Here is an 11,063-nt window from a genome sequence, read left to right as displayed (position 1 = left end):
ACGTGATTATAAATAATAAAGAAATATATGTTATTTTTTAAATAAACAAGCTGGATATTTCTCCAAATATCCAGGAATAGATCACGATATTTGAGCTGTTTTTAACAGTTGAAGGGGAAAAATGTTAAGAATAAAAATGTGTTGGTATGAAATAAAGAATTTAGAGAATTTAATTAAATGGAAATAAAATTTTTAAAATATCTTTTCCAGGAACATATTGCATTTTAACTATTTAATGCTACAAAGATGTAATTTGTTTTTTGAACTGTTATCTATGGCTTTTCTTACAATTAGAAATAGCTCGAATACCATGGATCATTCTTTATGTATTTTAAATACATATAATATTATATATAATATAATAGTAATACAAAAAATACAATATTACATATTATTATAATATATATTCTTAAATTTTATTTAAATTAGTTCTATCTCAAGAATATCACTGAATTATAAGATAGTATAAAAATACACTTATTTCAGTCTTGAAAGTCCAAAATGGCGTATTTTCAAATGTCCTATCGACTTAACCTTCCATTCGTTTTTAAAGCCAAAAGTAACTTTTATTCCCGTCCACCTGGTAAACGAAAACTACGAACCATGACAGAATTTCATTCTAAATCCAAATATTATGAGCCCGATCCATACTGGAAAAGCGTTATTTCGTTAAGATTAAGCGGATCGATTACAGGCACGTCCATTGAGTTAGTTTTTATCGCTGCGCCATGCAATGAATATCGCTCGTGTGCTTTCCACGTTTGTATTCATGAAATGCAGAACTGTTTGCAGAATAGCAGAAAAACTTTAAAATACGAAAGTTTGAAATACGTTCCTCGTTAATGCGTCCCAATTTCGAAATAGCAGTTTTTGTGTATAAATTTAGATATCCCTCGAGCAAACTGCATGACATATTAGTTCACGTCTCTTCGATTTTCAACGGGCAGAAAAGTGTGCAAAGTGTTCCGTGACATCGATAATTGAACAAGATTCGAGATTGAAAACGACGAGTAATTATATTCCGAGAAAAATGGAAATGTTCCATTTGGAAAAAGCTAGAGTAATACATTAACACAGAGACACATTAAGGCGGTGTTCATGTAATCCGGGTTAAAAAAATCGATTTCTTTTTTCTTACATTTTCTCAAAGTGCACGCTTTCGAAAATGTCTGCGAAGAAGGATTCGTTCGAATTCGTGAAATTAGCGAAGTTACAGATGTTTAAAGTGCAGCATTCAGGCACTGTACAATGCGTAAGGAAAACTTCAAACGCGTTTTTCTCGAAACCATGTTTCTCGAACTGGCTGACGGGATATCTCGTGTTCTAGTAAACTGATCAACTCGAAATTTGGAAGAGAAGAAATTAAGATACGAAAGAACACCTTGTTCACCGCCTCCCCCTAAATATTTTAATATTCTAACTCGAAAATAACCTTTATGTACAATTCTGATATAAATTTAACAACGTTAGAAAGAAGGAGAGAAATCTCTGATATTCTTTTCGTTTATAAAGTGCTCGATGGCCTCATAAATTGTTTTGATATGTTAGAAATATTCTTAATCAATGTTCCAACTTTTCATTTAAGATGACACAACTATCTTCATATACAATATAAAACCGCTTTTGCATACCACTCAGGTATTGACAGAATGATTATTAATATTAACAACAGTTATCCTATCCTAGATCTATTCAGCCAATCTCTTCACTCTATAAAATAGCTACTACATCGCACCTCTCAGTAAAACAATTTTTTTCTTTATACTTATGCACATCTCATCTGTTTGTATATTTCCATATTTTTATTTTTATTTTTCTTTGTTACCATTAATTTTGTAATTAATGGTAAATATATATGGTAAATATAATAAATTAATGGTAATATGACTACTCTAAGGTTAAAAGTGTCCTTACCCTGACATAGTCTATTAGCGTAAACGAACGGGAAAACCGAGATCAATTTTAATCACGATCCAGATGAATCATGCAATAGAGGATGATTCCAGTTCCTCGAGAACTGTTTCGGGATGGACTTTCGCCTAACAGTTATTAGCAGTTATTTCTGAAGTCTGTGCTAAAAACTTGCCTTGTTAGAAAGGAAAAATGAAGACTCGGGACAGGAATGGAAAGAAAGATGGGAAGGGTAGGGGGAGAGAGGGAATAGCTGGGAGGTAAGGAGACCGTAAGAAATTCGTTCTTCGCTAGTAAATCGGATTTTAAGTAGCCAAACTTTCCAACGAAATTCGCAACTACGACGACGCTGAGTCCTACTTCCGGTCGATTCTTTGCGAGCGGAATATGAAATTGTCTCTTCAATTTCAACGGGCAATTAACCTCGAGCTTCTGGCCGGACGCGATTACCAACTAATAGCGTTAATTAGCACACATTTCCTTTGGGCAGCCTCTAGTGTTGCAACCTCGAATCTAAAAAATATTTGTTAATATACAATATATTATAATATGTCATATATATAATTATATTATATTATATTAATTATTATATATATTACAATATATCTTATATATAATATGAGCCGCTCACTGCACAAATAGATTAACTCCACTTTTCGAAAAATCTTAAATATAAGTGTCAAAGCACTTGGTATAATCATAACTTTTTATATTTAAGATTTTTCAAAAAGTGGAGTTAATTTGTGCAGTGAATGGCTCATATATCTTATACATATCAATATATTATAAACTATATTACAATATATTGTAAATTTGTCTTTTCCAGGTGAGCAGAACAGTCGGAATCGTGTCAAAAGTCTGAGTACGTTTTTAAAACCAGTTTGTCCTTATCGCGTTGTAAGTTATACATATCAATATATTATAAACTATATTACAATATATTGTAAATTTGTCCTTTCCAGGTGAGCAGAACAGTCGGAATCGTGTCAAAAGTCTAAGTACGTTTTTAAAACCAGTTTGTGCTTATCGCGTTGTAACATTGACAATTTTCATTTTCCTCAATTAAGAAAATTTGTCTGCATAGTCTAAAGACGAGTAAACAAGACAATGCAACTACCCATGTGAAAAAGTGTTACGATTTCTTAGAAAAGGATTCTCAAAAATGGCTTATTTCCCTGATCTCGAAAGACCCGGACTTAAAATAAAGATGGAAGAAGAATGTAGAAAATTTCACGGTGCACCATGAGAGAAATACAATTGCCACGTCGGAAAGAAGGTAAACGCAATCTCACGAAATTTAATATTAGCTTTTTTTCTCCAGCCTCCTTCTCGCGAGGCGCGCTATTTAAATTCGCGGAATTCTCTGTTTCAGAGACGACTTTCGCGTATTAATTTTTAATACCGTTGTTGTTACTCGTTTCCACGTAGAATAGACCCGTGACTGCTACAGTCACTCACGATTTTATAATTCACGTGCGACTAATTTCGCGAAAATTTCGCTGCTCGAAGCAGCGGCCCGTAAAACGCTGGAACAGTGTGTTCGGGAAAATACCGCGAGATCGTGGTCACTTTGTTCCTAATTATTAAACCTGTTTCGAACATGTTTTAAACACACGTCGTTATCTATACCCCTTTATTAGCAGATTGGATTCCCTTATCGCGAAACATTGCAATCTCGAACGAGTTTTGCATATTACGCAATCTCACAGTAACGATCTAACGGCGTTTTAATCCTTTGCCTTAACCTTGATTTATGTTCCATATTTAACAGCAAAGACGTCGAGCTATTTAAAAAATAACACGTCACTGAGACGAAGAGACATTAGCGAAAATTAACGTGGCTGACTCGTGATGTTTACGTTAGGCCCAATCCACAAACCACGTCTCTCAACCGTGATATTCGTGTTTGACCCGACTTCTTTACCACGAGTCTCTCATGATACTGTAAGCGAAGGAGTTGACTGAAATTTGTTGAAATAAAATTCCCTCGACATTCCCTCTGATTTTTAGGGTCCGAAGCACACCATGGAAAAGAACGGTCCAAGTTTCTAAAATTCCCAGTGCTTCCAAGGACCTCTCAGCTCAAAGAAGAACAAAGAAAACGCAAAAGTCGGAGCACACGAAGTCCAAAGTGGACTTTTCAGGGTACAAAGGATCGATAGATCGGAAAGAAAGGATTGTCAAAACAATGCGTTGCCTTTTACCTTCGCTCGGAATTGGATTTCCCAATGGTTCGGCTGTCTCCCGTGACATTTCGTAAACCGACGTGTCCCGTTTCGAAAATTCTATCCTGCAGGAGGAACCGAGTCCACGGGCCGGCTATTTTTCAGCGAACGCCTCACAAAAGACGCGATTATTTCCCGTGGCTGTAGACGTGGCTGTTTGAAAAGCGTTCGAAAGCGTCGGCGCGCCTTTGGCCGACGTTACGTGACGTTTCCTTGTTCCCGGGAATTGAATAACTTTGCTTTCCTTTGTGCACCCCAACCGGAAGATCGATTAGTCTTACGGGCGAAATTGCGCCATCGATATCGCAATCGATCGGTTTTCTCTATATAAATCGGTTGACTGGGGAATATCGTGAAGAATTTTCCGAGGAATTTTCGTCTCCTGTTTCCGAACAAGTATAATTGGCACTGGAGCTACCGATCCTTATTGGGTACTTAAACATTGACGGATACAAATGACAGTAATTTTAGTGATACGATGAAGACAAGTAGATGTATTAATTATAGTTCTTGTTTCGTGCCAAAGGCCATCTTTATACGTAGCTTGACTCCTATCTTAATACCTATATTTTCGATAATTCTAAAGACTTTATTATTATAGGATGCTATTCTAGGAAGAGAAATCGTGAATCGGCCAATGCCGATTTCGGATCTTATTTTAGAAAAAAAAGTTACCAGCCAATTACAAGTCAATGACCTATGCGTAGTATTATTCTAGAAAACAAATCGAAAATCAACTGATACTGATAGAAATTCGATTCTTTGGACGCAACAGTTCTGTCTGGATAGGAATCTATTTTAAAAATCAACCCTTTATCAGAAATAATTGTAAGAAGAAAAGTCCTTTTTGACTGTTTGATGGTTCTTGGATTTGTTAAAGCAAGTGAATGCTGAAAGTGAAACTCTATATCCTAAAGCGATGTGAGAATGATCCCTTCTTCCCCTTTTTGTCTTTTGTCTCCTGTTTCCTTCACAAGAGACGCCTGTAACCTGCGTGGCCCTAAACAAACAGGTCAGTTCTGATTGGATGCGTTCAATAAACATATATATTCTTCCATTGTTTCCACTGGATACGTTTGTTTGGAATATAACCTCTCAACATGGTTAAATAACCTTGTGTCGATTTTCTATCGTATCGTTACGTCGCGTGAACAGTGATTGATCAATGTGTAATTTTTCGGACAGGAACTGATACCGATATGAAAACCCTCGTCGTTGTAGCATGATGTTTTGGTAGTAATGCTTCCACTGTTAATATGACAAACATTCTCGTCTGCGTACTTAGGACTCTGCAATACTACTGGCATATGAAGATAAACGTGTAAGGACATTGATACCTAAATATCCTTAAGTAATATTTTAACTAAACGGCTAAAGTATGTTTGCTTCCAATTTTTCTTAACTTAGACATCAATAAATAAAGAATATAATAGTAAATGAGAGATTCAGCTGAGCAAGCAAATTACAATAAATTTCTAGCCCTTTACTGGTGGGTATAATTTAGAAGTATAGCTACATCTATCTTCTTATGAAAATCTAACTCACTATAACAAGAATTCCTTTTGCTTACAGGAGAAAAAATTCTAAGTGACTGAAGCCTCTCATTTTGATTTTAAAAATATTTAGAAGTCAATAATTACTACATGCAGATCACCTAAATAAATAAATAAACTGAAAATTTCAAGAAAATATTCACAAATGAGTAAAATAAAATTAGAAAGATGTAGATACATTATACATACCTGTTCTTACTAAGTCCCATGATTTATTGCAAGAAACCAACTTCATCCACAGTCCTCCAAACACACCAATATGCTAACCTGAAACCATAAACGTTAATATTCAGATGTTTCTCCATTTCTCTAAGTTTAAGATGAGATACGAGCAAAAGGGCATACTTATTATTACACGCAGAGCACCTAAATAAATAAATAAACTCAAAAATTAAAGGAAATATTCATAAATGAGTAAAATAAAATTAAAAAGATATAGATACATTATACATACATGTACTTCCAAAGTCCCATGATTTATTGCAAGAAACCAACTTCATCCACAGTCCTCCAAGCACACCAATGTGCTAGCCTGAAATCATAAACGTTAATATTCAGATGTTTCTCCATTTCTCTAAATTTAAGGTGAGATACGAGCAAGAGGACATTAAAATTCAGTAGAGACACGAGGAAACATCCTTCTTTAAGGTACCAAAGGAGCAGATTTCGTGCGAAATCACACAGCAGGGATTAGACATGGAATTAGACATGGAAATGAAGCCATCGATTAAAGGCTGTCTCAGATTTTCCGTCTGGAGAGACCGCGGAATATTTATCAGAGCAGAAAAACGTATCCCAGGCAGAATTTATTAACGCTCCATTTCATCGATGGCATCGATTACCACGATAGCCAGAAAAATGCGCGATACATACGCGTGTTCTCGCGGAAACTGGGATCCACCATTCTCTGAAAACTATTGTAACGAGAACGAAAGCCAGTCGAATGATTTACGAGCTTCAGTCTCGATTACGACCAGGGAGATATGAAAAATAAAAAAGATAAAAAAATATAAAATTGGCACTCGAAACGAAGCCGGAAAATAGCAGGTCCAATTACGTCCAATTTTTCATCTTTGCTAAAGCCGAGGAACATCATCGGAGATTGTCGAAATTGGCAGCGAATTTTTGAAGTCTTCATTATAACCTGAAAACAGAAAAAAAATTGAAACAAAAATTTACGAAGAAATAACAAAATTAAGACGAATCATCGAAACTGACGTGGAACAGGTATCCAAAATATTCAGAGGGATCTATCAAAATGTCCCCACCCCTGGGAACCAGGAAACCATAGACAATTCGAGTGAAAATCGTTTACAAAATGTTTCACAGTTAGCCATGAAAATAGGCAACACAGGCTCTGCGCTTAATGCAGAGCGGAAACAGTATTTGCGTACATGCAGCTCAAGAAGTTGGAGTGTTTGCCGTTGGTCAAGTCGGGTACAAAATGTTCGCTTAACATGGGACCATAAATCAGTTCTGTCACTACGAAAATCGATTCGCGACCTGCAAACACGAATAAAACTAAAATTGCTTTAGGTCCATCGAAGTGGAAATAGAAGGATTGAACAAGGCAATCAGTTAATTGATTATGGTAAATTCATATGGATTTTTTCTTCTTATCGAAGGTTAGAGATTGGATGGTTGCAAAATAAGGTCTAGATCAGACTTGCCTGAAGGTTTTAAGTGTGGAAATCATATATCATGTTGTGGAACACTGGTTTCATCAATATTATATTGTATGATATTGTATTAATGCAATATTATGAAGAAAAGAGTACATGTTTCCATGTAAACAAAATTAATTTGGCTTTGACATGTCTTTCAATATTATATCTATAAAGAAGCTATTAACAGCTTTTATCTAATCTCACCTGCAATGTTAAATTATTTTTATAAGAACATTTTTTGAAAATATCTCACCATTTCCAATTAAATGGAATGTAGCTCTGTATGTAGCTATTTATCTCCATCATTCCAAATTCAATTACTGTCATGTGTGTATCATATATTTAGCCACACATTACAAATCACTAGGATTAATATTAAAATAGAATTAGAGATATTAATACCGAATTAGTTAGAGAAATTTAAATCACTGCTTTGGAATATTTTAATCTTGAATTATTGAGAAAACGTATTACATGTATCTACCAACTTATCCTCATGATACCATTTATATATACTACATCTAACTACAGCAAAATTAAAATAAAATTAAGCGAAACAACCGTTCCCAAATATCTAATTTTCCAATTCCTAAAAGCATGCAGCTCTTGTCAAAATTCATACAGAAACCTAATCTATGTATGTATTTATCCTCGACATACAATTTCAATCATCATTTGCACACAGTATATCCAACTACAAATCACACGCAGATCGATAGTTCTAATGTCAACCTAAAGTGTCCATAGCGATGCGACATCAGGTGTTCTCATCCGAGGAAACAAGCAGAGCAGAAGAAGAGCATAGGGACCGGAAGCAGGGTTCTCTCCATTTCCTGAGAGCGCGATTCCGCGATCCGTAATGACGGTTTCCGAAACGAGGATATTGCCGCTAGCGCCGCGACGCCGTTGCAATAACTTAGGAACGTTCGCGTTCGTTCCGCTCGGACCCGAATCTACTAGCGCAGCGATGGCAGCGCTCCTCTGCTTCACGGGGTAGCCCGCGCGATCGATGCGCCAAATTGAGCGTGTCGAGTTTGCCAGAGCCTCGCGCGTATGCCCGCTCTCGCGTGATCGAAAGCTTCCTGCCCAGGCCGTGTACTACACGAGCTAGGATCCACCCTTCAGGGTGTAAAGTTTAGGTTTATACTCGTTTGACTTGGTTCATCGTTTCCTGCCAGATTCTCACGAGTCGATAGAATCCCAATTTAGCCCTTTCAACCCGTTGTTCGCAGCTACATAGTCTGAAGAACGACAGGAGTTTTTGGGGGATGGGATTGTGAACGGTCAGATGGAAATGGATCGTAAGGTTTAGGTGAATTGGTGAGGGACGGACAGAAGGCCTTTGAGATGATGATGTTCTGTTTAAATCATCCTAGAAAGTTAATTCGATGAGTTCTGTTGCGAATTTCGTTGGCTAACTAGAGATGGTTAGTTGTTTAGTAAGCTGAGACCATAAACACCACCCTGAAAGTAGATTATGGGGTTGGAGATGACTTGATAAGGGATGAAGAGAGATCCTTTGGGATGATGATGCTTTGTTTAGGTTGTGTTATAGTTAAGAGAAAGTTGCTTTGACAAGTTCTGCTGAGTACAAGTTTGGCTAACACGAGATAATTCATTGTTTATAGGTATTACTTGTGGTACGATTTTTTGATAGTAAAAGCGAATGAACGATACGTTAGAGAATGAGTAAGTGTTCAAATGCGACTTCGTACAGGATGAAGAGAAATCTTTGGTTACGATAATGCTTATTTTATGTGATGCTGCTTTTGAGTCTGCTTAAACCTATGATTTATAATTTTATAACTAACATGAGAGGCACGAAGTCTTATTAGTTGAGACTAGGAACTTTGGACCTGAGATACACAGAGTGAAGATTCGGTAAAGATGAGAAAGGTCTTTTAAATCTTTGAAAACAAGTTGTTTCTAAGTACCTTTCATCGATGAGACATTTTAATCGTCAACTTTGTACGCAGAAAGAGGTTTTTCATAAAAATCATACTGCCTCTATAGAATGCTGACAACCTTCTGGGATGATTGCTTCTCGCTGAGAGTCCATTTGGCCAACCAGAAACAGCTTGCTATTTTCAACTAGTTTCTACGATGCGAATTTATAGTAGTCGAGGTCATAATTGATAGTCAAGTTAAATTAACGACTCGAAAATGATTTGGAGAAGGATGAAGACGGATCCTCCGTGATTCTAGTATGTACCTCGTGTATCATTGCAAGGTTATATTAACGAGTTTTGTTCAGAACCTGTTTGACTAATTAAGAGCAACCCATTGCTCACAACTAACCTTCCCGACATGAATTTTTGGTAGTCCAAACCACAAACAGTGTCTGAGACAGATTAATGGTCCAGGAACGACTTAATGAGAAACGATGAGAGATCTTTCCTGCCAACGATATTTAGTTTAGATAATTACAGAGATTGTTTTAATGAATTTTATCGTATATCTACCTGGATAAACAGATACGTCCTTTCCATATTGATTAAGGCTTGTTCTCATTGATGAAGGCCATAGATCCTGAGTAGATAGATGTACAGATGCCTTTTGAATATTAAGGACAAGACGATGGAGGGTAGAGAAGGTCAGGAATTACAAGTTAGGGTGGCGAGATGAGGAACAGGAGGACCTGCAAGTCGACGAGAGGATAGTATAATTGTTTTATGACTACAGAGTGGCTGACTATGTAGATATTATCGGAGCAAGGTTTGATTCTGTCTGTTTTCTGGATACATGAAATATGGATGTCTTAAGTACAGTCTCCAGGCACTACATCACGTCTCTTGAATTTGTAGCCTTATTCTACTACGTATCCTTTCTTATGTTCCAAGTCGATTCTTTCAACTGCATTGTTTGAAGTATCTACAACATATTTATAATTCACCTGATATATTTAAATATAAAATTCGTGATAATTAGTCTTGAAAAATATTTTCAATTACCTACTATATATAATTGTTTACTGTGAGAGAAGTTTATCCACATTTCTTTCCTCTTCTCTTACGACGATACACAGGTTATTTCCGTGAACTGAAACAATGGAATATTTGAATTGAAAAAGTATTTTTGGAATAGTCGTATGATTTGAAGGATGACATCACATGATACATGTTATATATACATATATTTTTTGATAAATCATTAAATTGGAAACATTCTACTGACAAATATAATCGTTTGTGAAACATTCTCCTGTTTCCAATTTAATATGCATAATATTACGTATATTTGTTTAAACATGGAAATTGATTTTTGCGTTGTAAATAGCGCAAAATGTACGAATCGTTGAGGTTTAATTACGTTAAACGAGTAAAAGAAATACTTGATATCCTAATTGCCCTTGAGGCTAATCGCACTTAATGGAGCGGAACATTAAATCTCGTAACAGGCACAACAAATTAATCAGTTTTAATTATTCATGAACTCATTGACTTCTGTCGCCTGACGAGCGTAAATAGAGGCGGCACGGCCGATTACAGGCGCAATTACAAATTAAATTCGCGCAGCTATTCCATCTCTCTATCGCATGTCTATCCTTTCTTGTAGACTCGAATTAAATAAGGTTAGGGTAAGGTATTTTAATAGTACCTATAAACTGTATAGTATCACTGAAATTTAATAACTTTTAAGTTATAATTATACTATTTTTAATTATAAAAAGTTATTAATATATATATATGTATGTATATATATATATT

The 11,063-nt window shown here is 35.8% G+C and overlaps 1 long non-coding RNA gene across 1 annotated transcript; it reads right to left on the bottom strand.

Moving 5' to 3' along the window:
* Positions 1-2,031: 2,031 nt before the first annotated feature.
* On the bottom strand, positions 2,032-6,200 carry LOC108549446 (uncharacterized). Its single transcript, XR_001890325.1, has 3 exons — positions 6,144-6,200; positions 5,879-5,956; positions 2,032-2,424 (listed from the first exon to the last, which is right to left on the bottom strand). It is a non-coding gene; the product is annotated as an uncharacterized LOC108549446 (long non-coding RNA).
* Positions 6,201-11,063: the final 4,863 nt, after the last annotated feature.

Source organism: Eufriesea mexicana, unplaced genomic scaffold (genome assembly GCF_001483705.2).
Source record: "Eufriesea mexicana isolate 0111107269 unplaced genomic scaffold, ASM148370v2 scaffold2021, whole genome shotgun sequence".
NCBI classification, from domain to species: Eukaryota; Metazoa; Arthropoda; class Insecta; order Hymenoptera; family Apidae; genus Eufriesea; species Eufriesea mexicana.
This window is presented reverse-complemented; position numbering and strand designations above follow the sequence as displayed.